The sequence below is a fragment of the Macrotis lagotis genome, chromosome 6, assembly GCF_037893015.1.
Source record: "Macrotis lagotis isolate mMagLag1 chromosome 6, bilby.v1.9.chrom.fasta, whole genome shotgun sequence".
Taxonomy (NCBI): domain Eukaryota; kingdom Metazoa; phylum Chordata; class Mammalia; order Peramelemorphia; family Peramelidae; genus Macrotis; species Macrotis lagotis.
This window is the reverse complement of record NC_133663.1, coordinates 225,400,944-225,416,044: the sequence shown is the minus strand read 5'-3', so window position 1 is coordinate 225,416,044 and position 15,101 is coordinate 225,400,944.

Sequence of the window (15,101 nt, the reverse complement as noted above, 5' to 3'; positions counted from 1 at the left end):
GCATTTCTCTAATAAGTAATGATTTAGAGCAATTTTTCATATGACTATGGATCACTTTGATTTCCTCATCTGTAAATTGCCTTTGCGTATCCTTTGACCATTTGTCAATTGGGGAATTTTTTTTTGTAAATTTGACTCAGTTCTCTCTATAGTTTAGAAATGAGTCCTTTGTCCTAAATACTAGTTGTAAAAATTGTTTCCCAATTTACTACATTTCTTTTGATTTTGATTATAGTGATTTTGTCTGTGCAAAAGCTTTTTAATTTAATGTAATTAAAATTGTCTAGTTTGTTTTTAATGATTTTCTCCATCTCTTCCTTGGTCTTAAACTGCTTCCCTTTCTGTAGATCCGACAGGTAAACTACTCCTTGATCTTCTAGTTTGCTTATAATATTGTTTTTTATGTCTAAATCCTATAACCATTTTGATCTTATCTTGGTATAGGGTGTGAGGTGTTGGTCTAATCAAAGTTTCTTCCATACTAACTTCCAATTTTCCCCAACACTTTTATTAAGAGGGAGTTTTTATCCCAATAGCTGGACTCTTTAGGTTTATCAAAGAGCAGATGACTATGATCATTTCCTTCTACTGCACTTAGTCTATTCCACTGATGCACTACTCTATTTCTTAGCCAATACCAGACAGTTTTGATGACTGATGCTTTCTAATATAATAAATATAATAATATAATAAATATAATATAATACAATACATTATAATATAATATAATGCAATGCAATGCAATACAATACAATATAATTAATATAATATAATCATATCACATCATATCATATCATATAGTATAATATGGTATAGTATAATATAATATAATTTTAGATCTGGTAAGGCTAAGTCACCTTCTTTTGCACTTTTTTCATTGAATCCCTTGACTTTTTATTTCTCCATATGAATTTACTTTCTACTTTTTCTAATTCATTTAAGTAATTTATTGGAATTTTGATTGGTATGGCACTAAACAGGTAGTTTTGCTTTGGTAGAATTGTCATTTTTATTATATTAGCTTGACCTATCCAAACATTTGCCCACTTATTTAAATCTGATTTAATTTGTGTGAGAAGTGTTTTGTAATTGTTTTCAAAAAAATTTGAGTCTGCCTTGGTAGGTAGACTCCCAGGTATTTTATATTTTCTGAGGTTACTTTGAATGGGATTTCTCTTTTTAGCTCTTTCTGCTATATCTTGTTAGTCATATATAGAAATGTTGAGGATTTATGAGGGTTTATTTTATATGCTGTGACTTTGCTAGTAGTTATTAAGATGATTTTTTTGGGATTCTCTAAGTATCCATCATGCCATCTGCAAAGAGTGAGAGTTTTGTCTCTTCCTTCCAAATTCTAATTCGTTCAATTTCTTTTCTTCTCTTATTGCTGAAGCTAACATTTCTAATACAATATTGAATAGTAGTGGTGATAATGGGCATCCTTGTTTCACTCCTGATCTTATTGGGAATGCCTCTAGCCTATCCCTTGTGAATATAATGCTTTTTTTAAGGTTTTTGCAAGGCAAGTGGGGTAAAATGGCTTGCCCAAGGCCACACAGATAGGTAATTATTAAATGCCTGAGGCCAGATTTGAATTCAGCTATTCCTGTGCCACCTAGCCACCCCATATAATGCTTCTTGATGGTTTCAGATAGCTACTTTGCAAACTTTAAAGCATTGTTAATGCTAGCTATTATTTTTATAATTAGGGATAGCTCAATGCAAACATTCAACTAATATAAAATGAGTGATAAGGCCTATTCATTAAATGGGAATCAAGGGGAAGAATATTTGAAGAGTTGGGGAAAGTTTAAATATATAGGTCATCCAGGAGCTTAAAACTGTGCAAAGACTATTGGATTATTCTGCATATACTTGCATTGGGGTTGAATATTTAACTGGTATTTATAGGGAGAACAGTAGATTGCCCAGTGGATAAATACAGGACCTGTGGTCAGGAAGTTCAGATTCTGCCTCAGATACTTCCTGACTTTTTGACCTTGGGTAATATCACTGACACCTCAGTTTTATCTTCTTTAAAAATGAGCTCCAGAAAGAACTGGCAAACCACTCCTATAGCTTTGCCAAGAAAACACCAATTGGGGTTCTAGAGAATCAGACATGACTGAAATGTCTGAACAACAAAGTTATAAAGAATACCATATTCATACTGGACAGCAAGGTCTTTTCTATTCTTCTTTCAATTAACCATCCATTAGTATGCCTCTGACGAACTACTGATGAACAAAATTCTGGGAGATGGGGAGCTAGGAACATCTTAGTAAATGTTTAACAATCATGTTTAACTTTTGAACAATCATGTTAAACCAATGTTTGTTTTGGTTTGTTACTTAATGTATTTTTAAAATGGAATCTACATCATTAAAATTCTTTCCAGAACTTTCTTAAGCCTTGGCAATTTGTAAGGTTTGCTCATTTCTGAGCTCTTTGTGTGTAGTCTTTGGTTTCAGGGGATTGTACGTCCTATCTGCTTCTCAACTGCAGTTTTCTAAATTTGGGAAATCAAAGTTTATTCCTATAATTGAATATTGTATCTCCTTCCCTCTGTATAGAATAAGAGAGTCTTCTAAAATTTTTCCTTGTTAACCTGTATTCTAAATAAAATTTGGTAATTAGATGAATTAGTGAATAGAGTGCTGAGTTTGGAGTCAAAAAGTCCTGAGTTCAATTCTATCCTCTGATTAGCTGTGTGATCCTGGGCAAGTCACTTGACCCTGTTTACCTTAGCTACTCATGTGTTTGCTAAAAATTCTCAAATGAGGAATTGGACATGAATGAACAACATCAACAAAATAAATTTTAACTTGCTTCCCAAATGATGTTTACAGGTTTTTTTCAGTTTCTCTAATCTCAGGAACATTTCCATTTTTCTCCTAATTTCCATGCTGATATCTGACAGGGAAAGTTCATTCTATCCTTCTACACTACTGAAAAAGGGGTTCATTTAACAATTCTTTATGTTCAATATTTGACAAGATGGTTAACTCTTAATTACATAAACTTGTAATTTCAGTGGTATATAATTAACAACTTCATTCCCTAGAGATAATGTATTTTCAACCTGGGAGATGAGAAGAAACATACAAGAAAATATTACCATTTGACTTTGGAACTTTTCTTCAGTTCTGTTTTGCTCTGATTTTTCTCAAAACCCCCAAAGAAGGCTCTTTAACTTGGGGCCTATTAGCCTCTGAAGGGTTTTTAGATAGATTTTATGAAGTCTGTAAACTTTAATGGGGATAATGCATCTTCATTTTCCCTAATCTCCAATTGAAATTGAGCATTTCCTTCAATTTGAATGGAATGAATTATTGCGGGGGGGGGGGGGGGGAGGAAGTTAAGCATCCTTTATCTTAAGGAAGGCTTTCAGCAGTTTTGGTAGACTTTCCATAGAAGGTTTATGAGAGGACATGGACAAGTACAACACACTATGAGAAGACATAGTTTGGTTACTATTTGCATTAATGGAGAGAGTACCCACACTGATGCCCTAAAGCCCTTGGTGAGATTTTGAAGGGATAGGGCATTCATTACTCTCTATACTATAATGGTGTCAGGGTTCCTGTGGCCTTGGCTGGGGTTACAACAGTATAGTGTCCTCCTGTCCTGGTTGATCCCTGGATCCAGCAATCACATTTTCTCTACCCACAGACTCTAATGGAATTGAAACTAGGGGATTATTCACTGTCATTGTCATTTATCCATACAACTATTCTTCTCCTTTAGTTTGGATAATGGAGAGTTGGTTTTGCAATACAGCCTCTTCTCATACTAAAGGAAATCACAATGGAGCTTAATGTCCCTTCAGGTTTCATATTAAGGCTTATACTATTAAAAACATGAATAATGGTGGCATAAATTCTCTAAGGAAAGTTGTACAGTATGTAAATTCAATAGTCATTATCCAAATGCATGTAATAAATCTAAAGAATACTGAATATACTATAGATCTCTGATTTTGACAAAGTGCAAGAGCTGGATAAATTATGAAATCTATGCTAGGGAATAAAATTGAGATTATTAGGGTATCCTTTCATCAAGAAAGCTTAGACATATAAACTATTCCATGAGTTATATATTGCTTCACTCACCTCTTCTGACTCCATAGCACTTACTGGTGCAATTTATAGTACAACAAAGGAGTTGAGTAGAGAAAGGTAGGAATCCAATATATGTTATCCTTGAACAGTGATAGATAGTTTCCCAAGCAATTACATTTATTACCATTTTGGTAATTGCTTCCTGCCATTGAGTTGTGGAGGGGGTCCCCACCTCACATTTCAATTTACTTGTACCTGTATTCTTCACTCTACCATTAACACATCTCACTCCAACAGTGTCTGTCCCTTCCATTGTGCTATTTGGAATTCCCATTCTATAGTGAACAAATTCTCTTATTTTGGACTTCTTTCTTGTTTTACTCTTCTAGGAAATTTAATACTTTATTTGTATACCTAGAAATGTATAACTAGTGAATGTTGTGGGAGCCATATAGTGTATGTTAATTATGTGCTATAGTGGATAGCATAGCTGGTCTGGAGGCAGGAAGACTTATCTTCCTGAGTTCAAATATGTCTTCAAACACCTACTAGCTATCTGGGCTAATCACTAACCTGGGCAAGTCACTTAACCATTTTTATCTCAATCTCCTCATATATAAAATGAGTTGGAGAAGGAAATGACAAACCACTATAATAACTTTGCCAAGAAAATCCCAAATGGGATCATAACAAGTCAGATATTGCTTAAAAATAGCTATAAAACTACAGTGATATAGGAATACAGAAAACTATGGGTTCTAATCCTTGTATCATCACATTATGATCTTGGTCAAGGCCCTGATATCTCTGGATCTTAACTTCTCATTTGTAATATAAAGGAGTTAGACACATACTCTCTAGGATTCCTCTCAGCTCCAAGAAACCATGATTATAGGATTCCAGGCTAAGAAGCTGCATTAAAAATTAGGATGTGCAAATTACAGGTTAGAGTGCAGGTATTCTAAGAATGCTTGTATCATGTTTTACCTCCATGCTTGGTCTAAATTTAGTTGTGAGGCAACCACTTGAAAATTAATAATCTTCTTGTAAATGATTCTCTCCCAAATACATCCCATATTTTTAGATCTTTCTACTGCAATATAGAATTGTAAATTTGATTTATGTGCATATTATTTTTGTGTTTGTGCCACCCCAAAAGTTGAATTCATTATTACAACTAGTTAGGGTTTATTATCTATTAAAAATTAAATAACTTGGGCCAAGATGGAGGAGAGAAGACAGGCACTGTGCTAAGGTCTCCTGGTTTCCCCTCAAAAATAACATGAAAGAAAACTCTTAATAGAAATCTGAATGGTAAAGCCCAGAAAAAGAAGCTAGGAGAAGAACATCTACTTCTAGGTCTGTCTCAAGGGACCATGGGAGAACTGGGAGTGGAGAGCAGAAAGCTGGAGGGAGCAAGGTGAAGGCAGAGGATCAATGTTAGCCATGGAGGCTTCAGTGAGTGGCTGGTCTAAGAACCAAATTTACCAGCAAAAGCTTTGGCTGGGGGAGCAGAGGTCTGGTGAGTCCCAGCTGGGCTGGTGGGTGAGTTCCAGCACAGGGAGTTGTAGAACATGATTACACATAGACTGGGGGGAGGGGCTGAGTTCCATACTTTTAGTAGAACCCTCTTCCCAGAACAAACACAGTAACAGCCTCCCCTCCACCCCTTCAGACTCAGGTGAAGGCATCAGAGCTCCTTCAGCTGAAAGGGAGAATAACTACCTCCTCCAGGGCCCAGCCCATTGTTCAAGGACAATTCAGACCCTGCTGCTGAGGACCTCAAACACTCCAGCAAAAGCAACCAGCATTCCCTACTGGCTGGCCCACTTGGAGCTACTAAGCTAAGTGAACAAAGCCTCTAGGGTATTCAAAAGCAAACATCTGAGAACCAAGCCACCTCTAACACAAGATCTGAGGAAAATGAAGAAAGGCCGGCAGAAAGGGGGGCCCATGGAGAAATACTTAGAAGAGACAGATCCTAACCCAGAGAGATCTTGGAGAATATGAATTGGTCTCCATCCCAGAAAGATTTCCTTTAAGAAATCAGGAAGGAATTTAAAAAAACTGGAAAAATTGGGAAAAGAAACTCAAGAAAAACTACCTTGCAAGAGAAAATTAACATCTCGCAACAAGAGCACAAATCATTGGAAAATACAATTGGACAAATAAAAAATGAGACTAATTCTCTCAGTTCCTCAACTGAGCAAATGAAAAAAGAAAAGAATTCTCTCAAAACTACACTTGGTCAAATGGAAAACCCATTCAAAAATAGAATCAAGCACTTGGAAAAGGAGTTGCAAAAGGTAAATGAAGAAAATTCTTCTTTTTTTAGGTTTTTGTTATTTTTTGCCAGGCCAATGGGACTAAGTGGCTTGCCCAAGGCCACACAGCTAGTTAATTATTAAATGCCTGAGGCCATATTTGAACTCAGGTACTTCTGACTCCAGGGCTGGGTCTGTATCCACTGAACAACCTAGCTGCCCCTAGAAAATTCTTCTCTTAAAAAAGAATGGAATCTCTGGAAACTAATGACTTCATGTGACAACAAGATTGTGTTAAACAAAACAGAAAGATAAAAAAATAGAAGAAAATGTAAAATACCTCATCAGCAAAACAACTGACCTCAAGATTAGATTAAGAAGAGATAACCTAAGAATTATTGGTCTTTCTGAAAACATTGAAGAGAAAAAAAAAGTCTGGACTTAATATTGTGGGATTTAGTGATGGAAAACTTCCCTGATATCCTGGAACCAAAGGGCAAAATAGTTATTGAAAGAATATATTGATCCCTTCTGGAAAGGGATACAAAAATGAATACACCAAGGAATGATTTAGCCAAATTACAGAACTATCAGATAAAAGACAAAATCTTTCAAGCATCCAGAAAGAAAAAAAATTTAGATACAAAGGAGCCACAGTAAGGATTACCCAGGACCTGACTGCATCAAAATTAAGGGATCGCATGGCCTGGAATGAGGCATTCCAAAGAGCAAGGGAGCTTAGAATGCATCCAAAAATCCATTATCCAGCAAAGCTGAACCTTCTCTTCCAGGGGAAAAGATGGACAATTAACGAAATGGGAGACTTCCAATATTTCCTGATGAAAAGACCAGAGATAAATAGAAAATTTGGACATCAAACAGGAGACTAAAGAGACATATGAAAAGGTAAAAAAAAAGGAAAAAAAAAACTTGTTAACCAATAAGATGAAAATGGCCATATTCCTACCTGAGAGAAAAATTTTCAAAATTCATGATAACTCTGTTAGAGATAATATACTTAGCCAGAAGTGAGGGACACTCATGACTTATTCATGAAATTGCTACACAATAAGATGATACTGGCTATATTCCCTACCTAGAAGAAAGACTAATAACCCTATAGTTTATTACAGACCTTGAGGTAAGTGTTCTCCTAGCTTTTCTTTCAGGGTTTTGTCTATCAGATTTCCATTAAGGGGTTTGCTTCATATTATATATGAGGAAAGATCAGGAGACTTTAGCACAGGACCTGGTTTCTCTCTACCATCTTGGCTGGCTCTACAAAATACTTCTCACACAAATAAAATCAGATTTAAATAACTAGGCAAATATCAACTACTCATGGATTAGTTGAGCTAATATAATAAAAATGACAACTTACAAAAATTAAACTACTTGTTTAATGCCCTACCATTCAAAATTCCAATAAATTACTTAAATGAGTTAGAAAAAATTATAAGTAAATTCATATGGAGAAATAAAAAGTCAAGAATTTCCAGAGATTCAATGAATAAAAAAGGTGCAAAAGAATGTGACTTAGCCTTACCAGATCTAGAAATTATATTAGAAAGCATCAGGCATCAAAACTGTCTGGTATTGGCTAAGAAATAGAGTGGTGGACCAGTGGAATCGACTAGGTGAAATGATTATAGTAATCTGCTGTTTGATAAACCTAAAGAGCTCAGCTATTGGGATAAAAACTCTCTTTTTTGATAAAAAAAATGTTGGGAAAATTGGAAGTTAGTATGGAAGAAACTTGGTTTAGACCAACACCTCACATGCTATACCAAGGTAAGATCAAAATGAATACAGGATTTAGACATAAAAAACAATATTATAAGCAAACTAGGTGTCCAAGAATAGTTTATCTGTCAGATCCATGGAAAGGGAAGTAGTTTATGACCAAGGAAGTGAGAAAACAACATTAAAAACAAACTACACAATTTTGATTACATTAAATTAAAAAGTTCTTGCACAGTCAAAATCACTGTAACCAAAAGCAAAAGAAATGTAGTAAATTGAGAAACAATTTTTACAACTAGTATTTCTGACAAAGGGCTCATTTCTAAAATATACAGAGAACTGAATTAATATAAAAAAAGCCATTTCCCAATTGACAAATGGTCAAAGGCTATGTAAAGGCAGTTTACAGATGAGGAGATCAAAGCAATCCATCATCATATAAAAAATTGCTCTAAACCACTACTTATTAGAGAAATGAAAATTAAAGCATCTCTGAGATACCACATCACACCTCTCAGACTGTCCAATATGACCAGAAAGGACAATGATCAATGTTGGAAGGGATATGGGAAATCAGGGACACCAATACATTGTTGGTGGAGCTGTGAATTCACCTACCTTTCTTGAGAGCAATGTGGAATTATGCTCAAAGGGCAACAAAAATGTGTGTACCCTTTGTTCCAGCAATACTATTACTGGGTCTATACCCTGAAGAGATGATGAAAAAAGGGTAAAAATAATTTGCACAAAAATATTCATAGCAGCCCTGTTTGTGGTGGCAAAGAACTGGAAATTAAGCAAATGTCCTTCAATTGAGGAATGGCTTAACAAACTGTGATATATGTATGTGATGGAAAACTATTTTTCTATTAGAAACCAGGAGGGATGGGAATTCAGGGAAGCTTGGAAGAATTTGCATGAACTGATGCTGAGTGAGATGAGCAGAACCAGAAGAACATTGTACACCCTAACAGCAACATGAGGGTGATGATCAACCTTGATGGACTTGCTCATTCCATCAATGCAGCAATCAGGCACAATTTTGGAGTATCTGTGATGGAGAGTACCATCTGTATCCAGAGAAAGAATTGTGAGTTTGAATAAAGACCAAAGACTATTACCTTTAATGAAAAGAACCCATTATCTTATTATATAATTTTGCTTTCTCTTATACTTTATTTTTCTTCATTAAGGATATCATTTTTCTCTCATCACATTCAACTTAGATCAATGTATAACATGGAAACAATGTAAAGACTAACAGACTACCTTCTGTGAGGGGTGGGGGGAGGGAAGCAAGAGTAAGGGAAGAACTGTAAAAATCAAAATAAATAAAATCTTCCTTTTATTAAAAAAAAACACTTGCTAGAATACATAGCTCATAAGTGAAAGGGCTGGGATTTGAACTAGGAACTACAATCTGTTGTTTCTTCCATGAATCATGCATGAATTTATGATATAGTCTCAGTTCTGCCAACCACTACCAGCTGTATAATCTAGTACTTGGAAAACATAAGTGCACACTTAATCACTCAATCTCTACTCCCCTTCCCCCCAAGTTTTATTGAGATTTTGATCAGTTCATAGGATAATAACTTTAGAACTAAAAGTAATCTTAGAGGTTATCTAATACCACATCCTTATAACAGATGAAAAAAAGTGAGTCCCAAATTTCAGTGCCTTGGACACTATCATGTGGGTAATGAGTGAAAGAAACAGGATTTGAATCTAGGCTGCCAGACTCCAAATCCATTGTTTTTGAAATCAGCATTAATTGACAGATTAGGATATGCATTAATGTTCACTATTTTAAGTATTACATTCTGATCAAAGCAAAGAATTAGTAAGAAACCCAATTCTTAAATTCTTAGTCTGAGATTAAAGGTAATCCTACCCTTCTGCAATGAATTATGTAGTGGGTCTATCAATGAAAAGTGTAATCAATAACTTTTGAAAACTGTGAATTTCCTGGAATATCGAAAGTATCCTATGTATTTACTAATCTCCCTGAGGCTGATATAATTTAAGAGATTGTGCTGGTTATTAGAACGAAGTGCTAAGGACTTTCGATTTACACCCATAATAATCTTATAGCCATACAAGAGGGGAGGGGAGCAGATTAGAATATTCAATTCAAGGAAAAAGTAGCAAATGAAGTATTCTTCATAAGAAAGAATAATTAATTTTGAATTGACTGGGAAGTCCATTCTGTCCTACCAAAGACATCATCTTCCTGCGGTTATTATCATTTTGTACTGTATTGTTGCAGTATTTTCTTGCTTTTAAATTGGTCCCTATTAAGGTTGCCATGGAGAAAATCCTGAGGGGACACATAGTTCAAGACAGAATCTTTGTCATACCTTAGTATCAGAGAAAAAGGGGAGTGATTTACTTTGGGAGAAAGAAGTCTCAAGTCCAGTCTTTCATTCAATATTCCTTAAGCTTCTATTCAGTCTGCCAAGTCCATTAAACCCAGCTGTGGTCAACAGCTTATACTTCTAAAGGACAAAAACTAGTGTAGTTGTGAGAGAAAGTATCATAAGACAGAATGATAATAATGGCTAATATTTATATTGTGCATTAAGATTTGCAAAATGCTTTGTAAGTAGCATTGTCTTTGATTCTCACAATAGTGCTATTATTATTATTGTCGTTGTTATTCTTCTTCTTCTTCTTATTATTATTATTATTATTCTCATTTTACAAATGAGAAAACAGACACAAATTATCCAGTGTCTGAGGCTGGATGTCTTCCTGTATCAGGTCCAGTACTCTAAGCACTGTATCAACTGGTACAGGTGATACAAGCACAAGACTGAAGCTAGTAGAGAAAGTGAAGCAGGCCCAGCTTAGGAAGTACATTAAAAATATGTCTAGGGGGTGGGTAGGCGATGCAGTGGATAGAGCACTGGCCCTGGAGTTAGGAGTAACTGGGTTCAAATCCGGCCTCAGACACTTAATAATTACCTAGCTGTGTGGCTAAGCAAGTTTTTATAGATTTCTTACTTGGTTCAGGCAAGACCAAGTACTGGGAGGAAAGAAAGGAGATCTTGTACCTGATGTGCAGGTTAAGTTTTGGGATCTGGCACTGATTCATACAAGGGAGAATGACTACAAAATTTGCCAGCTGGCTGATAATTAAACATTCCCTTGGTGAGAAAAGGTGTTTTCAATTCTTTATTGCAGGCTTTACTTTGATAAGATGATCAAGGAATCCCCTCCAATAGCTTCTTTGATTTATGGGGCAAGAAATTTCTGAGGCCCTTAAAATAATTATGAAGTCAAATAAACATTATATAAAGTCCTGTAATCAAGACCTGGTACCAATCATTACTTAAAAGTTGTATGATCAAGCAAGTATGGTGATGGGATGGTACAGACATCACACAACAACGAGAACCTTTTATTTATGGAAATCCTTTCTTATTCCATAAATTAAAAAGAAAACAAATTTAAAAAGAAAAACATAAAAAACAGAGATAAGAAGACCTGCTGAATATTTCTTTTCCCTTTTGGAATCATCCCTATTAGTTATTGAATTAATTAACTGGAAATTTTTCTAGTTCATCAAATCAGATAAGGGCTCAGTTATTTATTGATTGCTGGTACAATTCCCAGATTTTGATAGATGAAGTAAAAGAGGAATTACAATTGGTTCTCCACCTCTATATGATAAAAATGGAAGACAATTGTGAAAAACTGAGCTGCCTTGATTGTGGAGGAACTAGCTATTGACTTCATTGAGGGGAAACAATGTTTGTCAGAGTCAGATGTGTTGAGTCTGGGGGCAAACAATGTCTGTCCCTTTCCCTGCCCCTTCACCCCAACTTCTTTCTTCTGCCTTGACCAGAAGAACATTGTGCTGACTTTGTGGCAACTCAGTTGTGGTAACTGAAATCTGGAGATTTATACTTTGCCTTGAGCCATGTTCCTTTGCTCTTGTTCCCCTGTGTCCAGGATCCTAGGTGTTTAAAATCAAGTCTTATATTTTAACTTGTGGGAGTGAAAACAAACCATTAAAAAGGTCTTTTTTCTTGATATATTACTGACCTGGCTGTTGCCTTGTGAATGTATTCCTATTCTTGGGAAGGGGGGGAGGAAGGACAGTAAATCACTTCCACTTTCTGACTCTTACATTCCTTATCCATAAAATGAGGAATAATGAAAATTCCACTACCTGTGGAATATATTGTAATCACATGGTTTACACATTGTAACTTCTAAAGCATTGTATGAATGTTGATATTAACCATTATTCCAAACCTGATTGAGAATTTTCTCTACAATATCCCCAAGTGTTCACCCAGTCTTTGCTTGATTGGGTACCCAGTCTTTAGGAGGTACATCCCATTCTACTTGCAGATAATGCTGATTATTTTAATTATTAATTATTAACACATTAGCATAATATTAATATATTTTCAACAGCAAGGGTAATAATATTCACAAGTTAGAGTGAATATACATAAGAACCTGACATTTATATGGTATTTTAAGGGGGATGAAGCACTTAACATATATCATTTCATTTTAGCCACACAACAATACCATGAAGTAAGCACTAATGCTATGATTATCATCATTCCTTATTATTTTACAAATAATGGTCTAAAAGGCTGAGTGATACCAAGGTACTTTAACAAAGAAATATTTAATGAATAGTTAATTCATGCTGATTTGTTTTTAGAAATGGAGGGTTTTACCTTGGCTAATCATCATCAGTTACAGACATGTTATCCTTAAGGATCCTTGGTTTACTAATCAATGCAGATTATGAAAACATGTGTTAAAAAACTACATGATAAAAACCCTTGGAATTTGCAAAAATTTAGCAACTGCCAATTACCAGACCTGAAAAATAGATTCATAAAATCACTAACTGTCATAAAATAACAAATAATATATCCCCATATGATAAATGGTGTTGTGGAGTCATTTTAGTCTTGTCTGACTCTTTGTGATCCCATTTGGGGTTTTCTTGGCAAAGATGCTGGAGTGGTTCACCTTTTTCTTCTCCAGTTCATTCTACAGATGAGGAATTAAGGAAAAAGAAGATTAAATGACTTGTACAGGGTCACACAGTTAGCTAAATATTTGAGGTCAGAATTGATCTTAGGAAGATGAATTTATCTATCCACCTAGCAGCTCCTGACCCCTCATATAACTATGACATATGACAAACCCTCAAATTATACTGGAGAAATCTGCAAGTAAAATGAAATGTTCTAGAAATGGACTAAACTATTACTTACAACTGTTCATATACTTACAAGCTTCAAGTTTTAAAGAAAAGGGAATCTAGTAGAAGAAATAAAATTACATATAGCATTAGAATAAAGTCCATATCTTCCCCACATGCTGGCTTCTACAAGAGTTTTCCCAAAGATGTTTTCAGTGAGAGTGCAGAAGGTAATCTTCCATCCCAGTACGTTTATGCAATTTCAAAAGCCAATTGCTTTATTGACCTGTGAAAAAGTCTTTAGGACATGAAATATGAACAATTAATAGCAGCATAATAACTTGACCCAGGATCATTTATTTCTAAATCCTATTGATAAAAAATAATAGTAATAGGGAGTAGGTAGAGTCTGACTAAAATCAAGAAAACTTGGGTTTAAGATCTACCTTGGAGCAACATTATCAGTCTCACAGGGACTAGGCAATTCTCCAAGAATACATATTGAAGAGAAAGCAGTATTCTTCCTTGCCTCCATAGGAGTTTTCTTTTCCTATGCAATCACAGGTTGAGGAAAAAAAAATAGAAGACATGAAATAAAAAGTATGTGACTTTTAGTTTTTAATTTTTCAAAATTATCATCCCATCCCATTTACTTCTCATCTTCTTCTCCCTTGTATCAAATATGCAAAGTAAAGTGAAACAAATTCTGACATTGGCTATGTTCAAAAATAGATGTTTCATTCTGCATCTTGTATCTACTACTTCCTCTAATATAAAGTGGGTAGCATATTCCATTATGGATCCTCTTGAATTGTGTTTTTTTTTCATTGAACTGATCAGAATCTTAGATCTTTCAAAGGTATATGTCTTTATTATGCTGTTGTTATTGTATAAATTGTTTTTCTGATTCTGCTTAATTCATTTTCCATCAGTTCATATAATTCATCCTAAGCTTTTTATTCCTTTTTTCATTTTTAATTAAATTTTAATTTTTTAAACTAGCATATCTGCTTTCTTGCACACTCCTTGCCCCACTGGAGGGAAAATTCTTTGAAAAACATGCATCATTAAGTAAAACAAATTCTCTCATTTTATACAAAATTCATATGTCTCATTTTGCACCCCAAATTTATCAACTCGAAGTAAGCAGAACCAGGTGAATATTCACCTTAACAGCAATATTATGTAACGAACAACTATGATAAACTTACCTCTTTTCAACAATACATTAATCAAAGACCATTCTAAACAACCTGCATTGGAAAATATCATCCAGACCTAGAGAAAGAACTATGGAATCTGTATGCAGATTAAAATATTTTATTTTTACTTTCTTAAATTTATGTATTGTTTTTTCCTGCTTGTGGTTTTCCCTTGCTTGTTCTAATTTTTCTTTTTCAACATGACTAATATGGAAATATGTGTAACAATATTGCATTTATATAACCTATATCAGATGATTTGTTTTCCTGGTGGGGGGGAAGAGTGGACGGGAGAAAACTTTATAAAAATGAATGTTGAAAATTATCTTTATGTATAATTAAAAACATTTTCTCATCTCTCTGGAGATAGATAGTACATTTCATTATTGATTTAGTAATCCTGAATGACTATTGTGTTGATCACAGCTCTTATTTTTTTATGTAAAGTTCTAAATTGATTTACAGAATGGTTATACCATTTACAGATAGAAGACATTGAGATGTGCCTGTTTTCCAATCAGCCTCTCCTTTCAACATTTCCCCTTTTTTCTTTTTTCTTTTATCTTTGTCACTCTAATGGGTATATAATAATACCTCAGAATGGCTTTAATTTTTCTTCTCTGTAATTATTAATAATTTAGAGAATTTTTTA